Source organism: Lontra canadensis, unplaced genomic scaffold (assembly GCF_010015895.1).
Source record: "Lontra canadensis isolate GAN:19392208 unplaced genomic scaffold, GSC_riverotter_1.0 scaffold47, whole genome shotgun sequence".
NCBI classification, from domain to species: Eukaryota; Metazoa; Chordata; class Mammalia; order Carnivora; family Mustelidae; genus Lontra; species Lontra canadensis.
In genome coordinates, this window is record NW_022631041.1 from 10535645 (window position 1) to 10550993 (window position 15349).

Here is a 15349-nt window from a genome sequence, read left to right on the forward strand (position 1 = left end):
AAGCAGACTTGGGGCCTACAAGAGGTGACAATAAAAGATCCTGGTATTGGAAATTTCTTTACCATCTTCTTTAGCACTAACCCTAGAAAAAAAGAATTCCAAGTTCACATGCCTACCCTTTGACTGTCCCAAGGAAGTGACAGGAAGAGTCTGGCAGAAGAAATTTCCAGAGATGTCTTTGACTTCCACATCGGGACAACCCAGGCTGCTCCGGTGGAAGGTAGATTATGCCCAGAATAAAATCATGGTGCTCTTAGGAAAGGGAAACAGATTTAACGCATCCAAAAAATGAAAAATGACCACTACACAGAGCTCAAGATGGAGAAAAGCATTCTAAGTATTAAAGTGGTCCAGGAACACAATGTCCACAAGGTCATTCTCACCCAAGGTATTTGAGCATAGATCATAGGATCAAACAAGGGAGGCTCCAGCCTGACATAAAATATACTGTTGGCTGAACTCAAAGATCTCTTAAATTCTGAGTCAACAACTCTAAGTAGTTTTCGATCCATGGACTTGTCAGAATTATGTGAGGAGTTTTTCAGATTATTTCTGCCTCATTCTCTGCTTGTCCCCAAAGATTCTAAATCCCCCGTCCCATCCCCCATCTTCCATCTTTAGTGGAGAAACAAAAATCCCCCACATATCGAAGGTTTCTAAGAGGCTCAAAGTACTACTACTACACATATCTAAGGTGTCAGTACCTGATCTTGGTGGAATAGCCCAGGAAGGCAGACAGGATGCTCATCCAATGGGAAAATCCTTTTTTTTTCCCTTAACATTTTTTTTATGCATTAGGAATGTCTAACTTGTAGATTTAAGCGTGTAAGAAATATCTGTGAAAAATGAAAAGGGACTTGGTTGAAGAAAATTAATAGTTGGAGTTATCTAACAATGCTGCAAATGTTGGCTTCCTTCTGCTACTGCTGTTTTGTTTGGAATGGGTCCAGTTTTCCCCTTGCATAAAAGGAGACAAGATCTGTTTGAAGCCATTAACGGCACCAATAGGAGGGACATTTGAATTAATAACCAGAAGGCCAGTCAGCCAGGAGCAATTTGGAGTATAATCTTTTCCTTTGACTTTTTTTGTAAGGCTGATATTTTGCTACATTATACTTGGTCCGACGTGCCACTGCAGAGCCAAATAATTTATCTTTCCAACTCTTTTTATTTTTTAAATTAACCTAAGCAAAATATTTTAATTTATTTGCATGGAGATGCCTTCTGTGGATTGTGTTAGGTGCTATTAAGCATTATTCCTGAGCATAAAGAATTCCTTGGATTTCGGCAAGAAATAACAATATATTTAAGGGCATAAGCAGATGCTCTTGAAATAATGGTTAGTGAACAGAGAAAGATACAAAACCAAATATAATGTGTGATCTTCATTTTATTTCTTAGAAAGTAAATTTATATAAAAATTAAATTTTTCCTCATCTGTTTTACTTGACTTTACTTGCTATTGTACCCCTACAATTTTTTTAAGATTTTGTTTATTTATTTGAGAGAGAGAGAGAGAGATAGTGAGTGAGAGGGAGAGAGAATCTGAAGCAGACTCCACAGTGAGCATAGAACCGGCACGGGGCTCGATCCCACAATAGCAAGAGCAAGACCTGGGCCAAAACCAAGAGTCAGACACTTAACTGCCTGAGTCACACAGGCAATCCTGTACTACCACATTTTTTGCAAAGTCTTCTTATAATGATTTCTGGAGGCCTCAGAGGACTCTCACATGTGCTTGGGAGCTGGTCCTCAGCAAAACCATGTGGTCCCCATGACAGTCACCCCAACCTTCTCCAGCTCTAGCCTCCTTCGTTCCAACAAGAAGCACCATATCTACCTAGCACCCTTGTTGCTTCTCCAGGAACACAGAGGCCCTCAGAAAGCAGCCTCCTGGGACCACCACATACACCCTGGATACAATGGAGCCATCAAAGGACCAAATCTGGGGTACATGCTATGCTAGAGTAGGGATGCCGTCAGTCCTGTCTTCCCTTGAGCTATTCACTATACCCTCATCCCACCTATCCTACACTAGGCCCTTGGCTGATCTTCCTCAAATGCACACTGGAAGACAGGACTGTCCTGCTTGCAAAGCCTTCCAGAGCTTCCTGAGACCTACACCAGGAAACCAGAACCCCTTAGCCATACCAGTGTGGCCCTGCCTCGGCTTCCGGCACAGCCTCTGTCCCGGACCTTGCCCTCTCTTCTCTGGGAACAGCAAAGGACCTTCCATGTGACAGCCCATCCCTCCAAGCCCTGCAGGCGTCTGACTGTGTGCCAGGCCCTGGTGGTCTCAAGGATGAGCCATGATCCCCATTCCCAGGGGGGCTCCTGCCATCCTTCTTCCCCAGACCCATCACCCTGACAAGGGTCCACTTCTTCAAAACTCGTCTCAGATGTTTCTTTCTGTGACATTTTCCTGAACATTCCCACCCCCGCTCTCCCGGACAGTATGTCTGCCCCTCACTCTGTCCTCACAGCATTCGGATCTTCTTTTCCCTCCTTACTTCTGTGGCATTTGCCCCAGCCTCCTAGCAGCATTTACTCATGTTTGCTCATCTGCCTCCTTCCTCAGGTAGTGAGCTCCTGTGCTCAGGGACCTTCTCCTCATCACTGCAGCGGACCCAGCGCCCAGGAAGTTGCCAGGGGCAGACCACACCTCCCGTGGCCTGAGGAAAACCTAACTGCACAAATGTGAAACTCCACACTGGAACTCTGAAATATCCGAAGGTCCCTAAGAGTCCATGTTTCTTTTCTCTTATGCCAGAGGGCGCCTGGTCTCTCTGTCCCCCTTTTCTCCACCCATGAGGAGGTTACAAGATGTGTTTGGTTTCTGGCCTGTGCTCCTCCAGGACACCAGACCTGGTGTGTGTGCACAAGGTCACCTAACTGACCAGCTTCAGAATGACCACAATTAACAGTGGCCCCTACCTGGCCCGGCCCAGTGACCCAGTGCCTAGCGAGGGCGCTGGCCAGACTAACCCCCAGTCCCACTACCCACCAGTTCCCACCCCACCCTGGGATCCAGGTCATTCCCCCTTGAGAAGGGGCCCTGCACGACACAAACCTGTCCCATTCTGGAAGCTGTCTGAGTCTTCGAGGGCATGTTCTCCTCTTCTCTTAAAACACAGGTTTGCCTTTGCCCCCTCAGGTAGGCTCTGTCACTGCAGCAGAGTTTTCTGATCACAGGGAGCTCCCATAGGCCCCGCAGAGCCTGTCCCTCCTCAGGCGGCGTGGCCACGACTCTCCTGTCACTTGTTTGAAGTTCGTGCTCTAAACTACCCAGCTTCACAGTGCTAGGGCTGCGGGCCTATCTGATCTTCGCCCTAAAACTCACATTTATCCTATTCAGAGGACTAGTTTGGGAAAGAGGACCAAGGCAGGCAACTGTCTCGGGGACATCCACGAGGGAGTTACTCAGGGGACTGTGGAGTGTCACTGCCTCACCACCCGAGAGCCGGCCGCGAACACACCTCTCCATCTAAAACTCCAGTGACTCTCAGAAAGGAATCACAGCAGGCATCACACACGCAGAACCTGGGTGTCTCCAGGGAGCCTCGCATGCCTCACCATTACAAACGCCAGTGTCACAGGATCGCCTGATGGGCAAGCCCAAACCAACGCCAGGCCTCGTCTCTTGGTCACCATTTCTTTAAATCTTGCCCAGAGTTGCCATGGCCAGAGTTGACTGGGATTCTGTGGTGAGGTCACCTGAGCCAGGAACCTAGCCAGGAAGCAGAGGCTAAGCCCTGTGATGGGCAGACCACGGCTCCAGCCCCAACATCTCTGTCAAAACAATGTCAGGGACAAGCCTAGAATTTGTGGTGATCAAAAGGTACTCTAAGCAGTCGAAGCCTTGCCACAGTCCTAGGCTTTCAATTAGAAAGGCATATGTAAATGTTTTGACATGGTGTTAAGACGTTTCACTTAAATATAGTGAGCTTAGGTACTGGCAAGAAAAAATGAGACTGCATTTTGTTCAAGTTGCCTCCAAGGGCTTCCTCATTCTGTCCCCCTGTGTGTTTGTTTTCAAGAATGTTAACAAGGAGTGGATTTTGTCCTGAGCTTGGCACTTGGTTACCCCCTTGAGGCTCAGAATGGAGACTTGTGAGTCCTTATTCAACAAATGTGTATTGAGCACTTATTATGTGCCAGACACTGAACTGGTCCTTAGGGATAAATGCTGAACAGGGCTGAAGTATCTCCTGTCCTCACAGGGGTGACAATCCAGTGACAACATGTTCTAGAGGTAAGCTCAGCCTGTTGTCAGTCCTTTCTGCACAGGAGCAAGGCCAGTCTATTCAAATCCTAAACCACAGGGCTAGCAGCAGGCCCAGAATGAAAAATGGGTTCCTTTGACCACAACTGACAGCACAGCTGTTGACCTCCCTGGATGGAAAGTGGTGGAAAGTAGCAGGAATTTCAGGCCTGGAATGGCCAAGTTGACCCTGCTGGTGGCCATGCCAAGGTTTCTGGGTGTGCTATTTTTATTATTATTAATTCTAGTAACTATATTTTATTGAAGGTTCTCTAGAGACTAGGCCCTGGGTTAAGGGCCTGACCCATGTCACCTGGCTGCGCAGGGGTCTTCCTTGCCTCCTTAGCTTGGGAGGAGCGGAGGAGGAATCTAGGAGTTCAGTCTTAACTTCCCCTTTGGCCAGAAGGTGCATAGAGCTTGCTACCTCCTGGGAGGTGGCAGGATTTCTCCAGGCTATGAAACAGCAGGGACACAACCCGCCGCCACAGGGAAACTTCCCCTCCCTGCCAGAACTCTTTCACCATTCAATAGACTTAGGCATTTAGGAAAGAGCTTCTGGAATTCCAGTGTAAATGAGGTCAAGTAGGTCAAAATGTTCTGTAAACTGTAAAATGCTGTAAAATTCTAGGATACCATCACCATCATCATCATCATCATTATAAACCCGTAGACTAGACAGATTCAAATCAAGAGACTTTATTTTTATTCACTCTTTCCATTATGTTTTTATTCTTTCCTGATTTGGGTATATTCTATACACAATACAATGAATAGATTTTAATTGTCCTATCCATTCCTCTTGTTCATTACTTTTTGACCAACATAAAGTCAGATAGTTATATTTAAACATATAGCACAGAGTCAATGAGTTCTATTTCAACGAATATAACTATGTATGGCTGCACACTTGATTTTGATACTTGTTACAGGCTGAATGTTTGGGTACACACCAAAATTCAAATGTTGAAGCGCCAACTGCCACTGGGACTGAATCGGAAGATAAGGGTTCTGAGGGGATGACAGGTGCAGGCACCTGAGGCAGGTGTGCTGGGAGGAAGAGACACTAGGGCTCTAGTGCCGGAAGAAGAGTTCCTGTGAGCACAGGGCGACCAGGCAGCCACTTACACACCAAGAGGAGAGGCCTCAGAATAAACCAACCCTGCCGGCATCCTCATCTTGGACTCCTAGCCTCCAGCACTGTGAGAAATAAGTTTCTGTCAGGTACGCCACACAGTCTAGGGTATTTAGTTATGGCCATCCAAGCAGACTAAAATGATACATTTTTGGCTAAGTTTAATGCTTACACTTGGTAATAGGTAGGCAAACAGCTCCTTTTTTTTTTTTTGCCAGGTTTCAAATGGTGATGTTTTGCTTAAACTCTTTTAATTTAATAGGCTGTTGATTCTGTGTGCTGAAAATGGTTTTAATGTTTTTAAATTGTCATTACAAGTAATAATAACTTATTTGCTACACTCGTTTTGTCAGACGCCAATCCAATAAATGTCTGAAAAGACTGAATACCAGCAAACATATTTTAGTTTGAACATGCACTCCTTTAAAATCTGCTTGAGGGGCCCTGGGTGGCTCATGGGTTAAAGCCTCTGCCTTCGGCTCAGGTCATGATCCCTGGGTCCTGGAATCGAGCCCCACATCGGGGTCCCTGCTCAGTGGGGAGCCTGCTTCTCCCTCTCCCTCTGCCTGCTGCTCTGCCTGCTTATGCTTGCTCTGTCTCCTTCTCTCTCTCTGTCATATAAACAAAATAAAATAAGTAAATAAATAATAAAACAAAAATAAATAAAATCTGCTTACAAATTAATTCTGTTCACAAGCAACTGTCAATACCATGGATTATGAAATACAATGCAAATGAGGTAAGTCAACAAAGAGGGTCAGACTTGACTGCAATCTTTCAGAGAACACATGAGACTCCCAGGCCTATAGCACCTGAAATTAATACCACACTACGCTATCTAGAGTGATTTATAAACTGAGTTGTGATTTCTTGTATAGCCCAAGCCAAGGGATAGACTTTGATTGCATCTCTACATAGACCCTGAGTCAGTCTGTAGGATGGCTTCCCTGAACTTACAGACGCCTATGAGAAGCAGGAAGAGTCAGGAAGGAGGCACACTTGACCCAAAGCTGAGCCTCTGACTTGTTGCTGGTGCCTCCTGTCTCTACTGCTCAGCAAGGGGTGCTCCCTGGGGCCCTGCGGTCTTCCTCCTATACCACATCCTCCACTCCCTTCCCCAGGCGTCCTGACCTTTTCTCAAACACCCTCGCCTTCAAACCTTATCTGCCATGTGCCATTGGGCTCCACTTTCTGTTAGGAAACTGATAAACTAATCTCTATAGAATGGGGAAGTCACTGCTTGGTATGTCCCTCCTTCCTGCTGGTTAAACATATTTATATAGAAACAATGTTCTTGGAGAGATCATGCTTGAACTACAGAATCATTGTGATGATGCCTGTTCTAGTCTTTGGTCTCTAGCTGTACTGGATTCATGGACCCGCTATTCATTTTCATCAAATTTGATTAATTGATTTTTTTTCCCCACAGGAATATAGTACCACAAGGGTCCCTGGAGATTTAGAATAACTCAGCCATCGCCCTTGGTCCCATTAATACTAATGTCAATAAAAAGTAATTTTTAGATATAAATCAAAACCTATTAGCACCGTGAAATCTAAACAAAACTATTCTCTATTTATTGTTATCAGGCTGCTATAACAAAATACCATAGACTAGAAGGTGTTACCATAGACATTTATTTCTTCCCAAGTTCTGGAGACTGGGAAGTCCAAGATCGAGGACCCAGCAGGTTCAATGCCTAAGGAGAGCGGCTTCCCGGCCTTTGGACACAGCCTCCCTGCTGCATCCTTACTTGAAGGGATGAGGGGTGGTCCCAGTCTCTTCCTCTCATTATAAATGCACTAATCCCATCATCAGGGCTTCACTCTCATGGTCTCATCTTAACCTAATTCCTTCCCAAAGGCCCCACTTCCAAATACCATCACTTTGAGGGTTAGGGCTTCAACGTAGGAAGGGAGAGTGAGATATGCATAAACATTCAGTCCATAAAGGTCAGTGTGTGTAATTACAAGGTTTATGAAGTTGTCCTTGAGTAAAATAAGAAATAAATTTCTCCCAGAGAAAAGAAACTGAAGATTTCATAATGGACACACAATGCCCAAAAGGAGACATTTCCTCTGGTATTGAACAGCCAACAAAATTGGAGTGTCCCAAAATGGATGGTTAAAGAGAATTTCCAGTGTGAAACAAACAGCACTGTTCTTGAGAAGAATGTAAGTCTTCCTTCTGGGTTGTCCCCTGGTGAACCCCAAGGCAGCTTCTGGTTCCTAGCTGTTTTGCCACGGAGAAAACGATGTGACATAAGGAGATCCCTTCTCTCCTTTCCATGGCACAGTCAGACTCACCCCCACAGGTGGCCATCAAGGGCCACCGTCCCTTCCCCCAGCAGTGCCTGGTCCATGGACAAACCATCCAAGAATGGCAGGCTGTGTAAGTCCCTGCCTCCCTGGGGAATGACCAACTACATCATGCCAGAATGCACTTCATAAAGGGTGACCCCAGGTACCCAGTCCTCTCATCACTTCATTAGAAACTGGAATTCCCAGAAATTAGAATCTGAATCTGGAATTCCATTAGGATCTCCATGTGGGCTCAGAATCTAAAAAGACAGAAAAACTTGGCTCTGCCTGCTGTTGGTCTCAACATCTGAAATAGTTCCCTGCTGATTCATAATGTAAACACAGGGGTTAATTTCCTCCTTTCAGAAATCTGCCCATGTGTACCCAAAATTATTATTATCTGTGTTCAACCATGAGAGCATGACAAGCTGAGGCTGCCAGCCTGGCCCTTTGCCTTTCCCGATTTAAATAAATAGATCTGGCTTTGGACAGGCTGTCCAGACTGACATACACTCCAGACATGAATGTTATTTTATTAAGATATATGGTGACATAAAAATATTTGTATAATCAATATATCTTGTTCAGCTTTAAAATCTAGGACAGGTTTTCAAGTAATCTCATTTTCACAGATCAAGTAGACTAGTCAGAAGCAATGACGAATGTTGGAGGAGACATCATGTTTATTTATAACAGATTGATATTATATCTAGTTTCTGTGTACTAGGAAACGGAAATAGGCTTGTCCAAACCTTTCCCCACCCCCAAACTTAAAAAACAGGAGACACTTCATCTGAGCCCTCTTACTATATAATGTTTTCTCTTTAAACAGGAGATGGATGGTCCACATTTCTGCCTTATTGGCTTTCCCCAAGCTTTTTGTTTCACTGAAAGAATTCTCACTACCACCACCACCACCACCTGGCAAGCGTGAAAGGCCATTCTTTGAAATGGAACTCTTCCTAACACTGTCCTTTGAATAGATCTCTTTGAAGTCCTACCTTTCCTAATTGTTTTCACTTCAGTGCACCACCAAAGGGGAGGAGTAGATGAAATGAAATGAAATTGAAATGTGGACCCGGGTAGAGGTGACTGAAGGTTCTTCATTTAAGGGGTTGGTTCCTTTTTCTCTTATTATATTTCAGAATCTGAAAATACCCCCTTGAAATTCTGGTCACCATCTTTAGGATGCCCCAAGAGAAGTCCCCTTCATATTTCGACCCTCCCCAACACTTTCCCAACCCATTTGGCAAAAAACAGTCAGGCTTGGACTCTTCTAGTGGGTAACCAAAAGATATACCAAAGAAAGTAAACCCACATCATGAACCAAGAAGCACATAATTTTAAGTTGGAACATAAATGATATAAAGAAAGATAAATTAGACCACACACACACACACCAGTAAGATGTAAGTACTAATAAGCGTACCAAAATGCAAACACAAACACTGAGGCTTGCTGGGGTGTTTGGAAACAGCCTACATCAGGAAGTATCTCAAGAATGGCTTTATCCATCCATCATCCCTTCCATTCCCCCAACATTCATTTACCCTCCACTCCATGCTAGGCACTGTGCCCAACCCTGGCCACTCAAAGATGAAGAAGACTTGGTTCTTGCCCTCAGGTTGTTCAAAATCCAAGAGGGATGAGTAGGAGGAGACAATTAAACAAGTGAGAGGAATAGTCAAAAAGCTGTGTCCAGAGGAATCCATTGAGATGAGGGACAATCACAGCACACCATATAACACTATATGGCAGACGCTGCTTCAAGCATTTTGTACTGTTTTCGCTGGTTCCATTCCCAGAAGTATCGTTCTTTCATGAGACACAGAGAAATGAATCAAGCAGCTGCCATCTGACAGCACTGAGCTTTGACCTCAGGCATCCAGCTACCTGGATCCCCAGCTACGGCATCAGGGTCCACACTCCTAACCAAGATGCTAGGAGTTTGCATGATGTGAACTTTTCAAAACTTTTCATTTTTTGAAAAGGATCAGGGTCATAGATTTTGTGAAGATGCAGAAGAAGAGCTTGACATTAGGTGTCTGTGGAGCTTAAAGATCCAACTTTTGGAAAACAGATAGTGATCTGGATTGAGCTGGCCCTTGACCTCTCATAGTGGGCTGAGAGCCTTCTTAGGCACATGCAGTGGTGACTGGAGGACTCACAGCCACTGGATCCACATGGCACATTATTTCATTCTCCCGAGAGACACGAGAGGAGCCGTCCATCTCACAGCACATCACTTTAAAGTGTAGTTTTATATTATAGAAGAGGGTGTGAAATCACCATGAACTTTTTCCTTGTTTCTTCTTCCTTTTGACATCTGATTCGAATTATTTCTTTACTGTGTTTAAAAATCAAATTATAAATTACAGAAGTAATTTGAACTTATTTAAGTAAATAAAGTAGCCCATAGCTGTATAAACTAAAAGCTATTTCTCCTCCTAACGTCTTTTCATTCTCACTTTCCTGAGGTAATAATACCTTTCTCTGAGTTTCTACAAATAGATAATAACACATATGCACAAAATTAGGGCATTCTGTTTTTTATTTTTATGAACTTGGAAGCAGTGCACACTTGATTCCACAGATTACTTTGTTCACTAAAGTATATATCACCGACAATCATCTGGCTCCTTCTTTCAACAGCCATGCAATACTCCACACCATCAACTCTCACCATTCCCCAACAGATGGATGGTTTCCAGGTTCGTTTTTCTAAGCTATCCTGAACCAAGAATTGGTGTCTATTCCACCCCTCCTTCCTGTGCCTTTACGTTTTAACTTTTTACCACAGATGAACCCCTACTTCACAGGGAAATGGCTGCCTAGTATTTGCTCCTAAAAACAAATGACCCGTTCAGGCCTAAGAATTCAGTTGTGTTCAGTTGTCCTTCTTACAGGACGCTGCTTCTCTCCCAGGCTGTCTGAAACAGTTTTCAGCAAATGTATTCTCAAATCTTCCTGTGTGATTTCTTCCATCTACATAAGTTGCGTCATTGAGAAAAAGTCTTATAAAACCATTCACTGGAAGTTCTTATGTTTTTTGTTTGACAACAACTTTCTAAAATAAAAAACTGAAAGATCCAAGAAATCCCAAGTTCACCTGCTGTGGTGAATAGGTCTGGACATACCCTGAAGCATGGACTGTTGGGCACAGGACCATCCAAGGTGAGGAGGTCAGCAGCCCATAGCTCAGGTGATGGGTGCTGCCGTTGTTTTGAAAGGCTAAGTGCTCTTTTGATTTCCCCTCTCCAATATTTAGACTGTCATAATCTGAAAGTTATTCTTGTTGACCAAAAAGACTAAAACAAAACAGAAAGTGCAAGTGTTCTGCTTTCTCTGAGCTACTCGCTCAGCAATCCCTGTCCCACAGTCATGGCCGCCTTTTCGGTTCCTTAACTTGGCGGCTCTCTGCTCCTGCTGTTCCTCTGCCCTCCCCCTCCCCCAGCCTCTTCCAGTCTCAGCTTAAATAGCTCATCCTCAGAGAAGCACTCCCCTTTCCCTAGACTCTTTCCCATACAGTTATTGCTTCTCCTGGTAGCTTTTACTTCTATAAATGTAAGCTCCATGAAGATGAAGACCTCATCTATCTGATTTACCACCACAGCCCGGAGCCTGGCACAGGGCCCTGTTTCATACATCTATACAGGAACAGGTGGCCTCAGACACGTCATATACTCCAGCTGTGGGCCAGCCCCTCTCCCCAGTGTTTCACACATACTATTTAGCCTCATTCTTAAAACAATCCTACGGGATGGGTACTCTCAGTGTCCCCGTAATAGATGTAGAAGCTGAGAGGTAGGAAACCATTCTCTTCACCATTGGGCTTTCTCGTCACCCAAACTATACCCTTGAACTTCTGACCTGATAGGACTATAAAGTCTTCATCCCCTTTTACAACCTTCAACTCATTGGGGTGTCAGCATTCCTGGCACGATTCTTACTTATGTTTACCATGTTCCTTACTTGGTTTTTAACTTGATCATGTGCTTTCCTTATCAGCTCTTGTGTCTGTCCCTTTAGATTTAAAGTTCATTGGACAGCTCCTGGTGTAGCCACTCTGGTTTTTTGGGGTTTTTTGGGGGGAGGTTCCTTTTATTTTTAATAATATCAGATGTAATTACATAATCATAGTCCCAGTTGTGAGCTCATTAAGACATCTTGAACCTCCCTCCTCCCTCTCTTCCAAAATCTTGGGCCATGGAATCATATCCATCTTTTCCTTGAATTTTAAGAAATCAGCATTCTGCAAATTTAGAGTTCATAAAAATTGTACATGTCTGAGTTTCCCTGGCCAGCTATTGCAAACTTTCTCCCAAGGTGCCCATAAGAAGCACTGTGTGAACCCGGATTCTGACTTGTTCATTAAAATTTATCGAAGAGAGCGGTTTCCCTAGTTCCTTCTGTACCCTCTGGGAAGTGAAATTTGCAACAAGCTAAGCCAGGAATTCGCCTGGAGGTCTGCTCTAAGAGGAACAAGTGTCTGGGGCGTGTCCAGGGGAATGTCCCTTCACTGCTCCTCCTTAGCCTGTTTCCTGACCTTCATCCGGGGACATCTACCATTTTTTTCGATCTAGTCCCAGAAGCTGTAATGCTCCCATCCCCCGCTAATATCACATCTGTTCATTTTCTGCCACAGCTCTACCTCTTTAAGGACATGTGGCAACCCTCTCCTGGCTCCTCACCTGATTGTCCCAACCACGCACACACACCGAGGTTGAATGACACAGAAGAGGAATGCCAAGTGGACCCAGCCATATTTATGAGATTTCCTCCTACGTTTTCTTTCACTTTCTCTTTGCTCATCTAATTTCAAAGTTTGCTATGCTACAGTCTCTTCTCCCTGCTCCCTGCCTCCCTACACACACACACACACACACACACACACACACACACACACAGTCACTTACTCTACCAGAAGCAGTTCTGGGTCCCATCTCCCCAGAGCACGGCCCAGTGCCTGGAGCATGCTTTTCCTACAGAGCCACCGGAACTCTGCTCCTAAAGGTTGAGTGTCACCTCCTAACTTCGGACCCCTACTTCCTCTTCAGCACTGGGCCCTCCAAAACATCCTACCAGGACATACAAATCTGAGACCTGCCCTTCTGGATGACTCCAGGCAAAGGCTTCTGGCTCTCCATTGCTCCTCACCACCACATCCCCCCTGGTCCCTTGCTTTCAGGACGTGCTTTCCTGTGACCTACGTGACTCCACCCATTTCTTTCCTTGTCCACAGTCAGTTAAGGCTGACTCTTTTCAGGCCACGCTTATCATCAGTTTTGCAAACCAATTCAAGAGATAGGCAATCAACTAATAATACAGTTCTAGTCCTGTACTTAAAGGACAAACAATGAGCTATGTGAAAACAAAGAAGGGGCCATTATTTATGCTTAACCTGTGAGAGAAGCCTGCAAAGAAGAGCTCTCTGTGATTTGGGCCTCCTAAGATCAGTAGAAGCTCCTGGAAATGGACCGGAAGAGCATGTGCAGGGCTGAGCATGGGAATCACCGGGGGCCACGGTGCGGGAAGCCAGAGTCGGGAGTGGCTTTTGTTCAGAAGTGCGTCCAGATCCTGAAACAGCACATGGCAGTAAATATTTTTATTGGATTTTATATGAAGCAGGATAAAGTCTGAATTTAAAGAGCATTCGATGCCATGCAAGGACGTCCACGTTTGTAACTTTTTTAATCAAAGAAATGCCCTTTTTATATCTGGGATTTTTTTTTTTTTTTTTTTTTTTTTTTTTTTTTTTTTTTTTTTTAGGGTATGACCCTGAAGACTGCATAAAACAGGGAAGCCTGGGTGGCCTAGTCACTAAAGCATCTGACTCTTGATTTCGGCCCAGGTCAAGATCTCAGGGCTGTGAGATGGAGGCCTGTGTCAGTTTCCCTGCACTCTCCGCTCGCTCTCTCTAATAAATAAATACATCTTAAAAAAAAAAAAAAAAAAAAAGGATGGCATAAGACAGATTTCAAAGGGGAAATTTAGAAGGGAAATACAGCATTGTGCTAGTTATTTTTAATTAGATTTTTGATTTGGTTTATCCCATTCTCTGTATTTGCTCCAAATCTTGGTTTTTCTTGCAAAATTTTATTTGCCACCCTATGTTAAAAATTCACGTCATACCAATGCTTAATATGTCACCATAGAGGCCCCTGAAACCACCGACTTTGCTCCGGCATCTCCTCATAGCTTTCTCCAAAGATCTCCCTTCTTTTCATGCTTATTTCTAAATGGCGTTTGGCTGTTCTCCATACTGTCCCGCTTTCACCAGCATTTCATGGTTTTGTATTCCCTCTTTCTCTGTCTCCGTTTTAAATCCCACTGATGGAACGAGTCAGTCACTATCTGAGTTAACGTTTTCGGTTAACATGTCAGCTTTCTGACGCGCCTCTAGAAGCTGCAGAGCCTTAATTACTTTCCTAAATGAGTATAGGGGTGACGATTTCAGGCTCCACGTTAGGCCAACACAGGAAATAGTCTGAGGCTAACAGCTCACTTAGGATCGGTCAATTCCCACCACATAACAAGATTCCTATTTCTCCTGGGTTCGGTGCCAGCCCCCACCCCACCCCTCCTTCCCGTGAGTCTCTAGCGGCCACTGGATTGGGGGGCGTGTCAGATGGTGGAAAGGTGATGGACGCCCCATATGAGCCAGCCTGTGATTCCCACTGGGACAAATTGCAGCTCTAGCCTTTCAAGCTAGAGAAAGGATTTGTTATTTTAAGTAAAACATTGATAGAATTTTAGATCCAATTTTTTTTCTTCTGGTTGTTTGAAAATTACTTCCCACATAATTCTGTGGCAACCCATGGACCCAGGGCAGTTCCATACACAGTGAGTCCTGTGAACTTAGGCATTTTTTTCCTTCCCGCCAACATCCTCAGTGCTGGGATCAACACATCAGTCACCACCCAAGACAGGAGAAAGGTCTCCTCACACAACACATGCTCTTGAATTCCTAAGCCAACCCCATTTATAAAAAGTTAAGCATCCATGGCATAACTTGCCGTTGACCCAAGGAGACTTTCGTTGTACTTTGTTAAGACACGTACTGTACTGTATTTAAACATCTAAAAAAAAAAAGATGAAACTCAAGTCACTAGAGAATCCTTGTACTACCCTGACAATTTTAAATTTTATAGGTATACCAATTCTTAAGCTAAAAAACAAGGAATGGATTAATGTATAAGAACTATTGAATGGAACATGGTTTTCTTTTCTTGTTTTGTTTTGTTTTGTTTTTAACCAAAGAAGTCTCAAGAAACAGTTTATTCTTTGGGATATTTTTCTGAAAATTATTCCTATTAAATTTCTTAAAGACTTCCAAGATAACCAGATACTTCAGCTACAGACCTATAAAGATAAAAAGCAACAAACCTCAAAAAGGGCAGAGTTACTTTGAAGGCTCCTCAGACAGGCATGAGAATTCTATAAAGGGAACCGTGTGGTTGATGGTCTATGGTGGAGTTATTGGCCGTAATTCATTATCTTTCTCAATACTGATCCTGTCTTTTCTAAAAAGTTTGGTCTTATGCTCCTGGTCGATTTTTTTGCATCTATTTTGATTTTTTTTAAAATATTTCATTAAAATATCATTTAAATATTTAATCCGGAAGTCCCCACAAGGCCCCACTCAGTCAAGCCTC